At 38.9% G+C, this 21,069-nt stretch overlaps 1 long non-coding RNA gene across 2 annotated transcripts in view; it reads right to left on the bottom strand.

The window, feature by feature from the left end:
- LOC123580877 overlaps window positions 1-21,069 on the bottom strand; it is a 92,744-nt gene that overhangs the window by 56,134 nt on the left and 15,541 nt on the right. For both annotated transcript variants that reach the window (XR_006703512.1, XR_006703513.1), the window contains exons 2-3: window positions 19,958-20,038; window positions 18,779-18,828 (exon numbers count right to left, since the gene is read on the bottom strand). This is a non-coding gene — a long non-coding RNA (uncharacterized LOC123580877). The remainder of the gene's footprint in view (window positions 1-18,778; window positions 18,829-19,957; window positions 20,039-21,069) is intronic.

The raw sequence follows: 21,069 nt of genomic DNA, 5'->3' as shown, positions 1-21,069 counted from the left end.
CATCTGACCTAGTTCTGGCCACTGAGAGAAAAGAAGACAATTTTGGTTGAGACTTTAAAGAGGACTTCTTAAAATACATGAATGTATGGGGCAAGAAGGTGGGGCTTATGGGAGGACATGTTGGTACGTATATTTTGTCCTTCTTCCACTTCTTCCTACAGAGCACCGACTTGATCCTGGAAGCAAAGCAGCTACCCTGTGATGTCAAGGGTGACAAGAACATGCTAAGGATGGCTGGTGGAAAGACACAAGGAGCCCATTTTTCCCCTGGCATCATGCAGCCTCTGTACCCGTTTCAGATTTCCAACTTTTGGACTTTTCATTCCATGAGGAAAAAAATAAAACCTTCAATTTGGTTAAGTTGCTGTTTCCAGGTTTCTGTTATTCACAGCCAAACACGATTTTCAACCAATATTAGGCACGCACTGATAGAAATTATGCAAAGGATGCAAACAGGCAAGTTAACAACATCAAAATGCAAACAACGGGTAGGTCTGTGATAAACTTATTACATCAGCATTATTCTATAAATATAAACATGACACTATTTTTTTTTAATTTTTTAATGTTTTTATTTATTTTTGAGACAGAGAGAGAACATGAGCAAGGGAGGGGCAGAGAAAGAGGGACACACAGAATCCGAAGCAGGCTCCAGGCTCTGAGCTGTCAGCACAGAGCCCGATGTGGGGCTCGAACCCACGGACTGTGAGATCATGACCTGAAGTCGGACGCTTAACCGACTGAGCCACCCAGGCACCCCTAAACATGACACTATTTTTAACTGTCATGCTGATAATAAAATACAGAGAATAATATTTAAGATACCATATTTAACAATTAACAATATTGAACAATTATTTTTATTATGCCATATTTTCTTCTGACTTTTTTGAAAGAAATAAAATGCAAGAGATGAACTGGAAGTTTTCCCTTTTTCCTCCTTTCTAATCCATTCACTTCCCTTCCTCCCCTGGTTTAGCCAATATCCTGAAGACGCTGTGTATCCCCCTTATCTAGATTTTTCTACTTTTAGTAGATAAGTACATAAGTACAGCAAAAAAAACATGCTGTATAACAAGTTACATATTAATATATTTTTATTTTATTTTTTAATGTGTGTTTATTTACTTATTGAGAGAGAGAGAGAGAATGAGGGACAGAGAGAGAATCTCAAGCAGGGTCCATGATGTCAGCTCAGAGCCTGACTCGGTGCTCAATCTCAAAACCCCTGAGATTATGACCTAAGCCAAAATCAACAGTAGGACGCTTAACTGACTGAGCCACGAGCTGCCCCTTTCCTAATGTATGTTTAAATTTCACATAAATGTTATAATTTTGTCCATATCTTTTTAAGAACTGCTCCTTAAACTCAATAGTATAAATTTGAAGTTTACTCACATATGTGTCTCCTTTATTCATTTTCATAATTCTACTGTCTTCCACTGTACAAATATACTATAATTTATTTACCAGTTCTTTCTTTGTTAAACATACATATTTTTCCAGCTTCTTCTATTAGCACATGCTTGAATACACATGGAAAAGTCCCTCATTATTGTTTATTGTTAATTTTGTATCAGTGATTATTATGTGTTAATTGGTTATTTGGTTTTCCTCTTCTGTGAATTTCTTGTTCCTGGCTTATGCATATTACTTGGTGAAAATTTTATTTGGCCTTATTTATTTGTAGAAGCTATTTACATGTTTAGAATAATGATTCTTAGTTATCTACGCTCTTATATGGCATTGCTTTAAATTTTAACATAAAATTAATTTTTTCCTTAATTTTTTCTTCTTTTTTTAATCATGATACATTTCACATACCATAAAATTCATCCCTCTGAAGTATAGAATTCAGTGGTTTTTAGTAAATTCAGTTATGCAACCACCACCACTATTTTCATTCCATGAAAAAAAATAATTCCAGGAAATTTTCATCACCTCAAAAGAAATCCCATAGCCATCAGCAATCACTCCCCATTGGTCTACCCTCCAGCCCTTGGCAACCACTAATCTATCCTGTCTCTTTGGATTTACCTATTCTGGATGTTTCATATATAAGTGGAACCATACAATATGTGGCATTTTGTGACTGGGCTTCTTTCCCTGAGATTATTGGTTTCAAGGTTCATGCATGTTGTAGCATGTATCAGTACTACATTTATTTTTATGGATGAATAATATTCAGTTGCATAGATATACCACATTTTGTTTTTCCATTCATTAAATTGATGGAAATTCAGCTTATTTGCACTTATGAATAATGCAACAATGAACATTCAAGGAAAGTTTTCAGTGGACATACGTTTTCAATTATCCTGGGCATGTGCCCAGGTCTTCCGGAAAGTCTGTTTTCAGGAGCTGCCAGAGTGTTTTCCAAAGTGGCTGTACCATTTTGAATTTCTACCAGCCAGGTATGAGGGTTCCAATTTTTCCTCATACTCACCAACACTACAAATGTCCATCTTTTTTTTATTGTAGCCATGCTACTGGGTGTGGAATGGTATGGTATCTTATTGTGGCTCTGATTTGCATTTCCCTGATGGCCAATGATGTTGAGTATTTTTTTTCATGTGCTTATTGGCCATTTGCATATGTTTGGGAGGGGGACGTCTATTCAAATACTTTGCCCATTTTAAAAATTGAGTTAGCCGTCATTTTATTATTTAGTTGTTAAGAGTTCATTATATATCCTGGATACTAGTACTTTATTAGATACACGTTTGCAAATATTTTCTCCCATTCTGTAAATTTTTCTTTTCACTTTCTTGATAGTGATAGTGCTTTTGATAAAAAAAACACAGACGTTTTTAATTTGGGGGAAGTTCAATTTATGTTTCTTTTGTTACTTGTGCTTTTGATGTCGTATCTAAGAAATCATTGCCAACTCCAAGGTGAGTTTAAAATAAAATTTGGGGGCGCCTGGGTGGCGCAGTCGGTTAGGCGTCCGACCTTAGCCAGGTCACGATCTCGCGGTCCGTGAGTTCGAGCCCCGCGTCGGGCTCTGGGCTGATGGCTCAGAGCCTGGAGCCTGTTTCCAATTCTGTGTCTCCCTCTCTCTCTGCCCCTCCCCCGTTCATGCTCTGTCTCTCTCTGTCCCAAAAATAAATAAACGTTGAAAAAAAAATATTTAAAAAAATAAAATAAAATAAAATTTGTACGTATATTTTCTTCTAAGACTTTTATAGTTTTAGCTCTTCTATTTAGACCCATGGTTCATTTCTTAGTTAATTTTTGTGTTATGGTGTGAGGTACAGATCCAACTTAATTCCTTTACATGTAGGAATCCAGATGTTGTATCCTTAATGGTTTTATTTTGTAACTACTTTAAGAAATTTTTCTAGATCCTGACAAAATATTTACCTGTAATCTTCCCTGAAAGGTTAAATCTTTTTTTTTTTTTTTTTCCCTTCTGGGTCCTTAATCTAGATAAATTTGATTTGGGGCTTAGTAAGCAGAGACCCAATTTTCTTTCTTCTACATGGTTATCATTTGACATAATGGCATTTGCTAAGTACTCTATCCTTTTCCCTCTCATCTGTAATGCTTCCTCTGTCAAATAGCAAATTTCCATCCAGGGTCAGGCATATTTCTGGGTTCTCTATTCTGTCCTACTATTCTATTTATTGAACATCTAAATGAAAATGGCTTTATAATGTCATCGGATTTTTCTAAATTTCAATGTTTTGTTTTTCATTTCTACAACTTCTATTTGGCTTTTTTACAAATGTGGCTCTTTTCCTTTCATGATTTCCTAACGTGTCTTCGTGATTTTGATTTCTTTTATCTATAGTCAATTAGCAGATCAAATATATTGACTCATTTAGATTATTCTGTAATTTCCACTGACAAAGCTGTTAATCTCCTATTTGTTACAACTGTTGATTCTTCTCCAGAGAGGCTATTATCTTTGTATGTGAGGTCACCCTTTATAGGAGTTCCTTTACTAAGGAGTCTGGCAGGAAGGAAGTATATTAACAGAGCAACTTTCATTTGCTTCTGCTAGGATCCTTAGAGTATTGCCTCTTTTGTGACTTATTTTTGGATAATTTATTGACTTGAAGTCTCCACACCATGTGAACAGGAAGCTTTCAGACCCCTCTCCTGGTCATGGTGTTTTGATTTCCATCAGGTGACTCTTCCGTATTTTTTCCAATGGATCCCCAGCACATGACAAGATCATGTGCACTTCCTTGGACCAGTGGACACTTTCTAATCCCCTTTTGGTGGACAAGCACTTTTCAAGACTTCCAGATTTATCCAGGGTTAGTGTTAATACTGCTTTTTTTGGAATACGCATTAACAAAGGCTGTTAAGTTATCTTTAAAACACCACAAGGTAGGGGCACCTGGGTGGTCCAGTCAGTTAAGCGTTTGACTTCAGCTCAGGTCATGATCTCACAGTTTGTGAGTTCAAGCCCTGGTTTGCGAGTTCAAGCCCCACTTCAGCTCAGAGCCTGGAGCCTGCTTCGGATTCTATGTCTCATTCCCTCTCTGTCCCTCCCCTGCTTGTGCCCTGCCTCTCTCTGTCTCTCAAAAACTAAATAAATGTAAACAAACAAACAAAAAACACCACAAGGTAATGAGTGTTTGTAGATATCAAGGATAAACTAAACAAACTACTACATTAAGACAATACATTTATTTTTTTAAGGGTTTATTTATGTATTTTCAGAGAGAGAGCAAGCAGGGAATGGGTAGAGAGAGAGGGAGAGAGAGAATCCAAAGCAGGCTCCACAATGCACAGAGTCTGACACGGGGCTTGAACCCACAAACCGTGGGATCATGACCTGAGCCGAAATCAAGAGTCATGTGCTTAACCAACTGAGCCACCCAGGCGCCCCAAGACAATACATTTATTTGTGATAAAGCCTTATAATGTCATCGTACTTTCAAACTTGACTAGAAGGGAAAGAGCCACAGTGTAGACCTTCCTCACAAAATGGTTGAAGAACAACATAATCTCCTTCTACCTACAGCAAAAGTAACCATCATTCTGCCTCCTCTCTCTAAAAAGTACTTCACAGCATTTGAGGCTCATTGTTCTAAAGTAATAGCTCCTCATGAACAAATGCATAAGTCGTAGGCATCAAACTGTTTAAAATTAGACAATAGTTTGCTGATTTGGGGAGGGGAATATCCTATTTTACACTTTATAACATTGACATCTACTGACATATATCAGCAAACTTTAGGGAAAATTCAACCAGTTCCTTTTCTTTGATTCTGTATCTCTAAAAGAGTAATGCTATATAGTTGGGTTGTTTAAGCAATTCCATTCATCACTCTTCATCATTCACAAGTTTTATAATGTCTGTACCTTTTTGGGTTATAATATTCTATTTGTTTTGAGGAGGACTTAACCTCATATCATTGAGTATTCAGTAAATCACAAAAAACTAATGTTGCAGGTGTCATAATGTCCTCATGGCATTTCCAACAAGCATAAGTGTTCCTAAGGTTATATGCAAGTCAAATGCTAATGTTATAGAAAATACTTCATGGAAATTCCATAATGAACCTTTATTAATAAATTGCAAACCTCTAATTTATCAGAAAATTCGGATTGCTGCTTATGAGGTCTCATAAGGCAAGGGCATTAGCCTCTAGTAACAACCAATTCTTTGGCTTTTCAAAGCAAAATCTAATGTCTCCTTGAGGTAAATTTAAAATGACAGAACTGAGGGGCGCCTGGGTGGCGCAGTCGGTTAAGCATCCGACTTCAGCCAGGTCACGATCTCGCCGTCCGTGAGTTCGAGCCCCGCGTCAGGCTCTGGGCTGATGGCTCAGAGCCTGGAGCCTGTTTCCGATTCTGTGTCTCCCTCTCTCTCTGCCCCTCCCCCGTTCATGCTCTGTCTCTCTCTGTCCCAAAAATAAATAAACGTTGAAAAAAATTAAAAAAATAAAATAAAATAAAAAAATAAAATGACAGAACTGAGAACCAAAGTATGGTGGACTGAAAGACACATGAAGCCTCTTAGAGAATCTTTGAATAAATGCAATAGTGCTAGTTAGGAGAGAAGCAATTTCTTTCTATTTTACTCTATTGTGAGTTCCATTTTTTAGAAAAGTTAATTAATGAAGACCAGTTATTTGCCTTCTTGGATTTAAAAAAAATAAATAGTCCATTTAAGTATATGTTAAAATGTGTTTAACATAGTGCAGAATTTATCACATCTTCACAGAAATATATATTAGTAGCAAGATAATAGGCAATGAGTAACATTTTCTCCAAGCTATTAAATTCTTTTAGTGTTCTATGGTACAAGGAAATGTGGATCTAATGTGAAGTTATACTTTTAAGTATTCTTATCTTGATCTCTCCAGTGAGCAATTATTATAGAACATTTGTAATTCTTGGTAGAGAAATCTCCCATTTTATATTCCTGCAAGTTGGAACCGAAAGAAAGGGTTTGGGAGCTTCTGACACTAAAAGGCTTAATTTTCCCAGCACAACCAAACTATTAGAAGTTTGACTGTTATCCAATATACTGAATGTCCTTTATATTTCCTGTTCCTTTTGGATGGGAGTGGGGGAAATGACACTGAGTCATCCTTTAAGTTGCCCCCTTAAGAATAGAGGATTTAAGACTAGAAATTGCACAGGTGCCGCTTGCTTGACCCGGTGCTCGTATTATAGTAGGCGAAGAATGTTCCAAAAACACAGGAGACAACCCAGGGTCCAAAGTCAAAAGAAAGAGGTGGAGGGTCTGAAACATGGGGAATCTTATTAAACCAATCAGTCAAGCAATATTTATAAAGTGCCTAAATGTGTTTAGTGTTATGTTACACAAGAAAAGATCAAACATTGAGAAACAGGGGAAAATAAACACTTGAAGAGAAAGAACATTATACTACCTATTATATAATAACATAAAGATAAAATTTGTCTCAAAAGAGGGAGCCAGGGGCGCCTGGGTGGCTCAGTTAAGCGGCTGACTCTTGATTTCGGTTCAGGTCATGATCTCGCGGTTCCTGGGATGGAGTCCCACATCAGGCTCTTCACTAACAGGGCAGAGCCTGCTTGGGATTCTCTCTCTCTCTCTGTCTCTCTCTCTCTCTCTCTCTCTCTCTCTCCTCTCTCTGCCCCTTCCCCGCTTGTGTGCACACGCCCTCTCTCCCTCTCTCTCAAAACGGATGAATAAACTTTAAGAAAGTGTTTTTTTTAAGGAGGGAATCAAAAAGCAAAGAGAATACAAATAAAACTAGAAGTACAAAATAGAGAAACAATTCAAAAAGAGAATTAGATGTAAAGAACTGGTCAAAAAGCACTAATGAATAATTTTTATAAAAAGCAATTGATAAGGAGGGCTACACCTGGTCCAGAATTGGAGAGGAGAATTGGAATAACAAGGCCTAATCTGAGATAATATAATGTCTGAAGTAGGGGAGACCTTTGGGGAACCGACCTCCTACTCCTCCTGGAAGAGAGACAACTGTCCCACCGTAAGATCACACAGAGAAGCAGTCCTTGGACTAGAACCTGAGTCTTGGACTCCCATGCTGCCACTGTGAATCCAATTCTAGTTCAGGGTCTCAAAGCAAAAGGGAGAAATCATTAGCCTTGGCCACAAAGAGGAGAAAAGGGTCAGAGGACAGAAAGGGGGTACATGTGTGCAGGACACGGTAGCAAAACGTCTTTAGAGCAGCCAGAATTCTAGGAGGTCCAGCCAAGCAGAAGAGGCTGTACATTTTATTTCCACACGCCAAATAATTATTTGAGTTTTAAAATGCCCATTTACCTAGGACGCTTGACTTGACCGCATGTGTATATGGACCCTTTGCTTTTTTCATAACACCTGCTTTTTTTTTCGCTCATAGGCACTGAAATACAATTTGAGAAACACTATAGCACACCCGACCTTTTTCAAATCTCCCAGACAAACTCCAAACTCGCCAGCTTTCCCAATCTCAAGAGTGTGAAATCTTATTTTCCAGTTCTCTGCTCAAATTTAACAAGCCACCTCCTGCTTAACCTTCTTCTGTGAAACCTGAAAGCACCAGACAATTGTACGCCCAACCCTTGCTCCTCAGAGCTCTACATCTCTCCCCATCAGGAGTCCACAGAACCGCAATTTCAAGCCTCTGATAATCGCCCTCTACTACCCGGAGTGTAGCGTGCGGCTTTAACTTCTCTCTCTGCACCCTAAATACAAAGAACACCCCACCCGCAAGCATCATTCTAACCATCTTCTTTAAGACAGAAGCATTTAGACAGCATCTAATTATCTCCAAACTCTCAAAGACTGATTCAATGAATCTATACCTACACTGGGGTTTGGCTGATGACATTGTTGTTGTTACTGCTTTCTGGTGAAGACGTACTCAGTGAAAACACAACGGCTCTCAATTAGGCAGCTGGGTGACTTATAAATATATATTTATGTTTGAAGCCTAAGTGGCCATTGGCTTCCCTACTGTTTTACTTAGCTAACAAAACAACTCTATCAAAGTAAGTATTATTCCAAAACCCAACTTCCTGTGCAGAATGCTCCCATGTGCTCCATCAGTCTGGCTCTCTGATGAACTACATCGTTTCTTATAAACTGTCCATGGCCCATAAATTTCCAAGCATAAAGGCTATTACTGTGCTGTGCAAATCTGCTGAGAATTTGGGCCTTTCGAACTCCGTTTTACCTGGTTGCAATGAGACAGGGAGAGAAAGTCCATCTGCAAACTTCCTCTCTTCCCTCCTTCCCAGACCCACTCCCATTTTGATCAGGGAGAATTACTTAGTCCAGACAAGATTGGAACAAGGGTTTATTTTGACTAATTTTAAGCAGCTTTCTGCATCAAATTAGTGTTTTCTTTCTGCAAATGCTACATACTAGAAAAGAAAAAAGAGGTGTTGGGGCAATTTTCTAATGAATCCAGGAAGTATGGATTGGAAAACTCAGAAGGTTGAAAAACATCATTTTTTCTTGGGCTAGCTAAATAATTCCAGATAATAGTGGAAGGAGAATCACAAGAGAATGCTGTAGAATCCCAGGGAACGGCTCAATCTAGTTTATATCGGTACAAACTATGTATTCGAGACTGTGAAATAATCAGAAAATGTAAGGCTGTGACCAGATTTCTAGTCTAAAAATGAATAACATTGCCAGGCAGCATCATAATCATCACTGGCATCATCTGCTTATGTCTGTGCGTCACAGTTTACAATCGGCTCATAGACATAATCTCATTTGATCTTTATGAGTAGGTACAAAGGATTTAGAAGAAACAGGGCACTGACGTGTCGTCATCCTGGAGATTTCTTGACAACTCATCACCAACTTCATTCAGTTTCATTTAATGATGAAAACAATGCTGGTGATATCGATAGGAGATAGACTACGCAGCATGACCTGGAGACCAGGGTATCACTAAGCATTTGCTACAAAGGAAATTAAAACATAAGCTGATGTTTTCCAAAGCTAAACCACTTAAGATTTATCGACACTAAATCTGACAGTTTCAAGAGCAAATTAATACATCTCAGCATTTTTAAGGCAAATAGAGAGGATTCTGGAAGGAAGGAAGAAAGGAAGGAAGGAAGGAAGGAAGGAAGGAAGGAAGGAAGGAAGGAAGGAAAAGTGGGAGGGAGGGAGGGAAAGTGGGAGGGAGGGAGGGAGGGAGGGAAGGAAGGAAGGAAGGAAGGAAGGAAGGAAGGAAGGAAGGAAGGAAAGGAGGGAGGGTGGGAAGGAAGGGGAGTGGAGCAAGAAAGGGAGGGGAAGGAAGGGAGGGGAAGGAAGGGAGGGAAGGAGAATGCTCTATTTCAAATCTGACGTTTCCAGTGCTTTTTCCATATGCTAAAAAAAGCAGTCTCATCTGGCCATCCTCTAACCCGGAATCCATCTTTGCACCTTCACACTCCCATTCACTTCTCATTAAGTAAACAGCGAGATGCTCACGCTATTGTTAGTCTCTCTGACACAGAATTTACTATTCTGTTGAAGAATTCTTCCTGGCAATAGGAGGAAATGGTGGTTGTCTGTGTAATGTACTTAGTGCAGAGGGGTTAGTAAATTCTAAGGAGAAAAGAGAAGTTTTGCTTTCTTAATCACTTTAAAACCATTAAAAACTTTTTTTTCCAGGCAATTATAATCCTAATGAGAAAATATTCATCGAGTAAATGAATTGTATCTAATCTAGTGGATTTGAGGCAAAGGAGAACACAAAATGAAACACCATCTCAGCATCTCAGTGTCTGGGTCTAAACATTCCTTTCGATGAAGTCCTACTGACTAAGTTACTGTTGCCTTTATAATATCATGATAGTTTTCACCTTTCATTTCTTGAAAGATATGGCTTATTGTGCTATAACACATACTCCACAACAAGTAGGATTCAGCAGTACCATAATTTTTACCAGATGTAATCCTCTTCACTATTTATATATAAGACTTTCACTAAAATTCTCTTTCTAGGGAAATATCCAAAATTAGTAATATAATTTTTAATAGAATCACAACCCATTACATACTCTGAGTGATTTGTAAAATCTCCATAGAAAAATCCCAGGTGACTGAAATAAGATGTAAAAACTAGCACGGTAAGTTATTTGTCATTGTTTGCTCTGGAGTTCCTTCATTTAAAGGGCTTATTAAGGTGCACAAGATGAGGTGGTTCTCTCGGCAAGTTTTCTTTTAAAAAGATCATAAAATCTCACTATGAATATTTAACTGAAGAGGAATAACACAGTGTCAGATACTTACACAGCATAATGGTATAAGACTCTGCATTTTGACATCTGTCCAGACAGATGTTTAAAACTTAAGTTCTTCAAGATTTTTTTTTAAGTTTTATAGAAAAAGATCTGGGAATCATTTTTGAGACCAAACCTACTTTGTTACAATTTCGCTGTCAACAATTTAATTAATTGAAATAGAGACAGAAAAGCCAGTGATTTATATAGGCTTTCTAAGAAAAATTTGGTCAAAATGAAAAAAAATCTACAATTAACTTTTCTTACTGACATACCGTCATCAATCTCCTTGATATTTACATGGTTTACATGTATATATAAAACAGTTTCTTATTTTGATTTTTTTTCTTGATTCAATCATGGCAAGTAACTTGATCTTAAAAAAAGAATCCTTAACCTTTAAAGCAACCACAGCCATGTTTTGTGATGAACTGTTTAAAGAGTAACCCTGAATTATCCTCCTCATATGCCATCATGCCGCTGCTAAATATGAACGTGATATATTTCTTTTTAATTAAAAGTAGTCGCATAGTGGTGTGATTTTTAATAACTTCAATGTCTTCAGATTTCTACATTTTAGATTCATGTTGAAACTTGTACACCACCACATGCTGATTGCAAAATTCATTACCACGTAAATCATGTTTTAGTGATAGTCCTTTAAACAAAGTTGGTTTGATTGCAAAGTGCTCACTGGTTGGCTTATTTATTATGAAGGTTTGTCAGGCGGAGCAGTTAAGTTAATCAGTACCCAATAAAAGATTTAAGCCTATAGATATGTCACCCGATTTATTACTAACAAAGGTTTGGGGCTTCTTAATAAACACTCATGAAAACATGTTGTGATGATTACTTCAGAAACCTTATTTCCATACTGTGTACAAAGTTTAAAGGAGATCCCCTCGTTCTGTTGAAAATAAAGAAGAGCATACATTATTTTCCTGAGTTTTATTATCTGACTATATGTCCATAGAAGGTACTTAACTTGATTTGCTTTAGAATCAATATGCAGTTTGCTATTTCTCTTCTCCTACATGGCTTAGTGTGCTATCACTTAAAATAGGGTAAGTCTTTCACTTGAGCCCATGTCTCTTACAGGTATGTAAGTAATAACAGTAACTTTCAATAAGGGGATGTGGACTTACTCTTGGGAGGTTTTGATGTTACAATCTTCTTGTTGGGTATTTTATGGAAGAAAATCATGATGCCAAACATAATTAGGACCAAATTCAAACTGATGGGCCAAAGCTTCTTTTACTCCACTATATCATTTTAGAAAATTAACAGAAAGTGTGAAACATGATGCCTTTATTAGTGGAATTTATGTACAAGCTGTGAGACTTTGAAAAAGCTCTGTGTCTCAGTTTCCTCACCTTTAATATGGGGCTTTGGGAGGCGGTGGGGGAGGGGAGGAAGGAGTGAAGTTGATCATATCTAAATTCCTTGAAAATACTCAAAACTGTATGATCTTATGAGTACATTAACAGTCCTCATTTAACTCAGTGGAGTATACATTTTTAACTCCAAAGCTAATGCAATGCCATGCAAATGGTGTATTTTCAACAATGGTAACCAGAAGTGATTAGTTGGTACTTACAGACCATGTTTCCACAGACAAAGTGAAAGGAAGCCTCATGGCTTTTGTCTAGAAAATTCGGTTCGATCTAATTTATGATAGTGCCAGACAATCAAGATTTAAGAACAGAATTAATATACTCAACCATTTTTGCCTGAATTCTTCAGTTGATTGCTCAAATTTCCACTTCCTTTTGCTAGGATCTCTAAATATTCTCTCCATATTTGTCTCTAGAAGGCTTTGGGAGTGAAGTTTGGGACTTATTTTCGTCTACTTATGTTTAACTCAAAAGAGTCAACAAAAGAGATATATAAAATATTTTCACCAAAAACAATATCTTTTGCTAAGGTAAAAATAAGTAGAAATATAATTACCAGGAAACCATGATATTTGGCTCTCTTTAAATGAATCACACTTAAGTGGGAAACTCATTGCCACCAACTCTGGTACTTAAGCACAGAACTATGTCTTCCTAACGTACTTTCCATTTGTGCCCGAAGTTCAGTATGTCAGGAGGACAGGACTATCTTGTGTCAGTGTTTTGCTTGATGTCAATATAAAATGGGGAGGGGGAAATCCCGCCTGGAGTAAAGTTTGAGTTTTGTCTGATGCAATAATTTTTATCACAAAAACATCATAGCCCTTCCAAATCTGTTCATAGCATGACCCTGAAAAGTGCACAGTGTCTGGTGGACTTGAAGGAGTAGCTTCAGAGGACAAAGACCCTAATTTCTTCCAAATGCATCCTTCTCTGAATTCAACAGTAAGAAGAGGGGGTGGGGTTGTGAATAGATGTTAATGTGTTTTCACTGCTAAAAGTGCTTTGACTCAAAAAGATGTTAAAGGATATAAAGGCCCAAAATATTCAGCTGTGCATATTTCCATGATACCTTAATAAATTGTAAGGTAAGCATATTCAACTAAATGCTGAGCCAGTAGGCTCAGAATTTTGCAGGCTTTCCCAGGACATCAAAATGTGCCCAAAAGAAGCTAAGCATATTTTTGGAAACTGTAATTAGAATTACCTTGTTGCATATAATAGAAAATCCCAAAATAACAATGACAAACAGGAAGGGAAGGGAAGGAAGGGAAGGAAGGGAAGGAAGGAAGGGAAGGGAAGGGAAGGGAAGGGAAGGGAAGGGAAGGGAAAAAGGAGGGAGAGAGGACAGAGGGAGGGAGGGAGGGAGGGAAGGAGGGAAGGAAGGAAGGTAGGAAGGAAGGAAGGAAGTATGGAAGGAAGGAATAGAAAGGAGGAAGGAAGCAAAGAAAGAAGGAAAAGGAGAGAGGAGGAGAAGGGAGGAGAGGGGAAGGAAGGGGAGGACAGGGGAGGGGAGGGGAGGGGAAGAGAGGAGAGGAGAGGAGAGGAGAGGAGAGGAGAGGAGAGGAGAGGAGAGGAGAGGAAGGGAGAGAGGGCATGAGGAAGTTTATGTCCTTCTCATGTAAAAATAAAGACAGGCAGCCCAGTCACTGGTAAAGTGACTCCAAGTTGTCATCAGTCTCCTATCTTTCTGCCCTACAATCCTTGAGGTGGTTTCCATCCTAAAGGTCAACTCATGATTCAAGACAGCTGTTGGAACTTGAGCTATTACTTCTCAGTTGTTGCACTAACAAAGTAGGCATAACAGAAGGATAAAGGTTCCTCCAAGCTGACTCAACTCCTTTTAAGCAGCTTTCCCAGAATTCCACAGAGCACCTCTGCTCTTTGGCCAGAGCTCAGTCACATGACAACACTTAGCTGCAAGAGAGGCTGGGAACTATCTTTAACTCTGGGTTGTAAGAGACCTGACTAAATTTTAAGTTCTCTTCAGGTAGAGGAAAATAGATATTGGAATAGACAAGAAGCAGCCTCTGCTTAAACAACCAGGGGTGAAATATTTTTCAAGGACTATTCCAAGAACACATTTTTTTCCCTCAAAAGGAGGAAGAGGCTTGCCATTGAAAGCTACCCCTGATGCCAAACTGTGAAATACGGGTAGCAATGGGTACAATGCTAAAAGCCTTAGAGGCTGGACTTCACTGGGGTCTGGTACAAACCAATTTCCAGCTAGAATAATAAGTATGCACATCTGTTCCCAATTCTTTCAGCTCACTGGAGACATTACAGGGGTGAACACTGGGGTGTGGCAGTGCCAGAGATTTCATTGGCATCTATGTTAACAATCACAGGAAACAGCACAGAACAACAGGACTCGGGGCTTTGACATCACACAGACTTGGGTGGAATGGGAAGTCTGCCTTGCTCCTTAACCCCTCTGATCCTGGTTTTTTGTTTTTTGTTTTTTGTTTTTTTTTTTTTTTTGCTTCCAAAATAAGGGAATAGATTTGCCTCGTATGGTCACTTACAATGTTAAAGTGGGAATTCCATAAAACACATCTACTGAGTACATGTCTCAACTTTTCCCTGTCTTTTCTCCTGTGCTCCCTTTCTGTTTCTAGCCCAGGTTTTTAATTCTCCCTTACCACAAATTAGGGCTCGCTACTGTATCTATTTAACGATATTACACAGACTCCTCATTTATGAAAAGTACATGTGGTAAGAGTCATTGTTACGAGAAGGGGAGCATAATGATTAAGATCTTGGAGTCCAGCATCAAACTTGAAATCCCAGCACCAACATTTGGTCAAAAGTCCATCACTTCACTAGGGTTCAGTTTTCTCACCTGTAAATTGGGAAAAGTAATTCCTCTCTCACAGGTAGTGCGTGTCAAGCACTGAGGTCAAAGTCTGGCACATGGTACACAATGAATGAATGTTGGTGACTGTTACACTGTTGGGAGAGTGGGAAGAAGTCATAGTCATTGGGAGCTTCCTCTCTGCCAGGAACTATACTTTACACTGAAGTTTTCTATCGCTTTTATTCCTTCCACTGATCCTACAAGTTATGAACCTTTCTTTGCAGAGGAGGAAACCGGCACTTGAAATCACAAAAGCCTTTGCCCAAGAGAGAGAACAAATCAATGACAGCGGCATTATTTGCTCCCAGGTCTGTGTTTCCGAAGGTCATGTTCTTTCTACTCATTCACCAGAAAAGAAGCTGGCATACCAATTTCTAATTCAACCTCTTGATACACTGAGAGGCCGAGCAAAATTTAGGACTCAGGCTACAATGACTACTTTCAGTACTCTCTGAACTTCCCTCAAGAGAATGTTCTCAACTTTTGACATAAGTTAAGTCTCCTTCTGAATATGGGGGTTTATCATCCAATTTATTTTTAATGTCAAAAAGGTTTAGTCGCCATGGAATTTTAGGAAACCTACTGTTAGTAGTTTTTTAAATTTTAACTTAAATGTTATTTTTACCGTGCCCCCACCTAAAATGTCCTTTATATGACTGTCATTCAAATGTTATACATGGTTCTGAAACAGTTAAGTAAGATGAACATTATTTTTTTTAATGAAACCTCTCATGTAAGAAATATGTGTATTTATGGATCTTCTGGTAATTCTCTACATTAATTCCTTGACCTCAAACTGACCAGGGAAGGTCAACAACTTCTGTAATGTCCCTGAGTGGTACATTTTCATCTCTAACTTAGCTGAAAAGTATATAAAAGCTCAGGAGTCAGAAAGCACCCAAATAGCTATACAGCTGAGTGACCCCAAAATGCAAGTTAATCCCTCCAAGGTCAATTGTAATTTATGTTCAATTAACTGGCTCAAGAAACCTGTTTTAGACAGAAGCCAGAAATTAGGAAACCCATTGCTTAACTTTCTAGCGGGGAGCATTTCTGCAAAGGCCACCATCAGGGACCCAAAATAAAAGGCTCTCAGCAGGCTTTTCCCCTAACCGAGTGCGTTTCAGTCTCCTCCATGCTCCTCAACTGACCACACAGACTCTCTCCAGGGATGTGCTGGAACCCAGGAGGATTTGGATAGAAAGTCTATTGTTCCTTACTGGATACTGTGCAAGTGAACGGGAATGCCAAGATCAGCCTCCACTCCACCATGGGAGGTACCATGTTAAGCCTCCTGTAGGACACATGGGAAAGACACAGGAGGAAGTGGGAAGGGCTCCTGGGGGCCACAGCTGAGAAATTTGAACATCAAAAGAAATAACGCAGTGATGAAGCAAAACCCATTAAATAAAATACGAGTCCATAAGTCCATACTGATAGAAATAAGTAAATGAATAAAGATAGGAGGGAGGAGAAAAAGTTCTTCCTTCTAATAGAAGGCCAACTAATATATTAAATGATGGAGTTAGAAGGTCATCAATGGATCTGAAAACCAGTGAATAAAGGTATAAGGAACAGGATATTACATAAGAATCTCAAACTATCTCCCACTTGGCGAGCAACACCTTAATCAAAGGAACAAAGTTCCATCACCTATGTTGGCACAGACATCACATGCCTATTGATACCATGGACAGAGGACACCTCATGTCTTCTGTGGTGCTCCTGCCAAAAATGCATAACCTGAATCCAGTCATAAGGAAACATCAGACAAACCTCAACTGAGGGGCATTCCACAAAATACCTATTCTGTACTCTTCAAAAATGTCAACATCAGGAAAGACCAACGAACTATTTGTTCTAGACTTAAGGAAACTAAAGAGAGATGCCAAGTAAGATGTAATGTATGATCCTGGATTAGATGCTAGGCCAGAAAAAAAAAATTATAAAAAGGATGTTATTGTGGCAACTGATGAAATTTTAATATGGACTGTGGATTAGATAACAGTATTGCATCTATGTTACATTTCCTGATTTTAGTAATTATTCTGTTATGTAAGACATTCAGTTATGTAAGAAAGTGTCCTTGTTCTTAGAACATACAAATTGAAGTATTCAGTAGCAAAGGGGGACAGTGTCATCAGCTCATTCTCAAATAGTTCAGGAAAAAAATTATATGAAGTATTTGAAAGAGAAAGAAAATGATAAAGCCAAAGTCAAAATGTATACAATAAGTGATACTTGGTTAAAGAATTAAGGGTTACAGGAGATCCTTATACTGTTCTTGAAAGTCTTCTGTAAGCTTCAAATTATGTCAAAACTAAAAATTATTTTTAAAAACATTTAAAAATTAAAAACGACAGCAAAACTAAGGCCTTGTTAGTTAAAGATACATCCTGAAGCATTTAAAATGCTTAATTTACAATATTCCAGAAAAAGGAGAGAGAGAAAGTGAGAAATGGGGTGGGGGGGATTTTTTTTTAAATAGCAAAATGTGGATAATTCTTGTTCTTGAAGTTGGATGATGGACACATAGGGATCTGTTGTATCAGTTTTTGACTTTTGCATATGTTTGAAAATTTTCCATAATAAAGAGGTTTTAAAATTTTAAACCCCCTCTAACGCCCATCCTGCAGCTGCACCAATGAAAACGATAATTCAATGCTCGTCCCACACACACACACACACACACACACACACACACACACACATTCCAGCTTGCCCATTCTCCTGACAGTCATGGTAAAAAATCTGGGTGGTTTGCACTACTCCCAGATTATAATCTCTGTTCAAAAACAGTACTTTATGGGAATTATTTGACATTTAATAGACATTCAACTATGTCCCAACACAGGAAGTGAGAACTACAAGCTGGGGTTCTCTTAATGTACTTTACTAATTAATACAGAGTGATGGAGGTTTATGTTCATTATTTTTCTATTCAGAAAAAATGTTCTACAGCACAGCTGGAATCAGAAACCCTAGGCATTTGAAGCTTTCAGAAAGGCAGCCCATAGGGGAAGGAGCCTTTCTTACCACACTTTGAGATGATCCATTCCCATATATCACATGTAACTTGACCTTACGTTCTAGAAGATTTCATTCTAAGGTAACATTTATATTGTCTTTAAGAAATTAAATCTTGGGGAAATTGGTAGGAAAAATGTCATTGCCGAACGGAAGATAGAAAAAAAAAAGTTGACATCAAACTTCAATAGACACTCCCTGAAACTCTGTGAAACGAGGAATCTGGCTGGCTTCGAACCCTAATCAAACAAAAGATCCTTCTGTTTACTATGATTTTCTTCCCTGAAGGCATCCCAGGAGCAACTTCATTTAGAATGGGAGAAAACAACATAAAAGGGCCATTAAGTTAAACCATTTAGTGGCAAGTGCAGTAATAAGATTTAAACACATTGTATACCATGTTTTAAAAAGCACCACAAAGACGTTCGTTATTTAATTTTATTCTCACAAACACCTGTAAGGCAGGCTTGAAACACTGCATTCATCCCTATTTTACAAGTGAATAAACTGATGCTTACCGTGACTGACTTCACCAAAGGCACATAGTAAGTAAATGACAATGCTAGTTTCCCAACTCCCTACCCCCAGTGTTATTCCCAAGAGCAATGACAGGAATATTCACGAGAGATAAACATTTAATGAACATTCCCCTGCCTTTCAGTACATTACCTGTCATTGTTTCTAAAGCAGACTTTGCAAGTCAGGATAGACTGGTCTAAGTCAACAGCTACTGATAGGTTCACAAAACAAAGTCAGATCTGTGTTTATCTTCTGCAACATTTCTGGTAGAATCTGATATCAACATATTACTCACAGAAACATACAGCTTGATGCCATGGAGAGTCTCTTGTCAACTTCATGTGCCTAGGAGGATTTTAGAAAATCATTTTTAATTAAAAGTGCCAAACACTAGAATCAATCTGAGATATTCTAAATACTAAAGAGAATTAACCAGATAGGATGACTGGCCTAAATTCCACAGGGATGAAGGAAGCGAAACCATTGACTTAACCTTTGTGTTCAGACGCAGGTTTAGTTCCTACTGCACATAATGAAAATGCTGCCCGCAGACTCCATTCCCAAACTTCCCCAAAAAGGCAGCACTGTCATTTGACAAATACTTAATTTAAATCACTCCAAAAGAGTTCATGCAGGTATAGATGCACTTTGAGGTGCAGGAGGTTCAGAAACAGCCAGGAGCAGAGATGTGGGATGACGTCACCTCCTGTGGTAAGCACCGCAAAAATCTTTGGTAAATTTGATAAATAAATAAAATGGAGGTAAATGTAGGATTTTCTTAGCAGACATCTCCTGCGTTTGTTTTTATATTAAAAGAAAAAAGAAAAACAAAACTGGGCGCTTGGGTGATTCAGTCAGTTAAGTGTTCAACTGCGGCTCAGGTCATGAACTCACAGTAAGTGAGTTCAAACCCTGCCTCGGGCTCTGTGCTGACAGCTCAGAGCCTGGAGCCTGCTTCAGATCCTGTGTCTCCCTCTCTCTCTGCCCCTCCCCTGCTCTCCCTCTCTGTCTCTCTCTCAAAAATGAACATTAAAAAAAAAAAAAAAAAAAAAAACTGATGTGCCTACTATATCTCAGATAGTTGAGAGATCCAAACTAAATCTCCCTGTATCAGTCTGCTAGGGCTGCCGTAACAAAATAGCATAGACTGGGTGGAGGTGGGAGTGGGGGTAAACAACAGAAATGTATTCTCCCACAGTTCCGGGGCTTAAAGTCCAAAATCAAGCAATTGGTGGGTCTGATTTGTTCTGAGTCCTCTCTCCTTAGCCTGTAGAAGGCTGCCTTCTTCCTAGGTCTTCCCCCAAGGTCCTTCCTCTCTGATGTATCTTCTATGTCCAAATTTCCTCCTCTTTTAAGGATATCAGTCATATTGGATCAGGGTCCACCACCCATTTAACCTTAATTACCTCTTTAAAGGCCCTATCTCCAAACACAGTCACGTTCTGAGGTACAGGGGTAAAGGGCTTCAACTTACGGATATGGGAGGACACGACTCAGTCCGCAATGCTCCTATTGCCTGAAGCCTCAGCCTATTCGTGCAAGGTCTTGGCCCAAGCTGCAACCAACAAGATGAGATTTGAGTGCCTTCCCCAACTCAAGCTGAGTTTCAGATTTTCACCAAACCCATGTCATTTGAGTTCCCCTTGTGCCCTATTTCTATTCCATACTGTAAGTTAGAGGCAATGGCTTGCTCTGGTTATAGAGCAAAACGTAGAGAAAACACCTCTCACCCATTTGGGAGCTATCTAATTGCATTTGGTTCAAAAAGAAAAGGCGATACTTCAGATATTTACTTGAGTCTGCTTATGGGAGCTCAGGGCCCAATTTGCCCCATTACCAGCTAGACCACCCTATATTTCCCTCTTTCTTTGTTTCCAGAACTAACAACAAGTGCAAATGCTACCAGGTGTAAAAGTATATAATTTAGCCCATGACAAAGGCCAACTATTCCCATGGCACGCTTGGCACAGAACACGTGGATAGAGCCCGCAACTGGACATCCCGGAGCCCATGCTGGGATAGGACCTTTAGCTCTCTGCTTCTTATCTCAGGACACTGGTTACCGACTGCAGTCTACAGTCAGTTACTCTTCTAGATGAAGATGTATTATGAATACACATCTGTATCTCAGAGTTGCCTCAAGACGTTGTAGAATGTTGTAACTCAGCCATCTGTCAATTATGTAAAAGTAAAGAACCCGAGACATTGGGCATCACTGACATCAAAATCTTCCACCAACAGGTGATGCTATTTCTGGCAGCCTTGCCACTGAGTTTCACTGTTTTGTTGACCCTGGAATGAGGCCTCTGATACTGCATACTTGGGGCTGCAAGAAGTCCTCCCCACACATCTCCCTTTGAGTGAATTCACCCGCACTGTCCTGGAAACACAACTCAGAATGCTTAGGCACTGCCGAAGAAAATCACACAGCCACGTGCAAAATGCTGCCCCTTGCTCTCTGGTTCCATCTGAGTCCTCGATGCTGGGCTCTGGTCACAGTCCTCTCTTCCGTTTTCCACTGTGGTGTTAACATTTAATCTTCCCCTCAAGCCCTTTCTTTCACCCCTACCCTTAGAGTGACCAAAT

Source organism: Leopardus geoffroyi, chromosome A3, assembly GCF_018350155.1.
Source record: "Leopardus geoffroyi isolate Oge1 chromosome A3, O.geoffroyi_Oge1_pat1.0, whole genome shotgun sequence".
Taxonomy (NCBI): domain Eukaryota; kingdom Metazoa; phylum Chordata; class Mammalia; order Carnivora; family Felidae; genus Leopardus; species Leopardus geoffroyi.
This window is presented reverse-complemented; position numbering and strand designations above follow the sequence as displayed.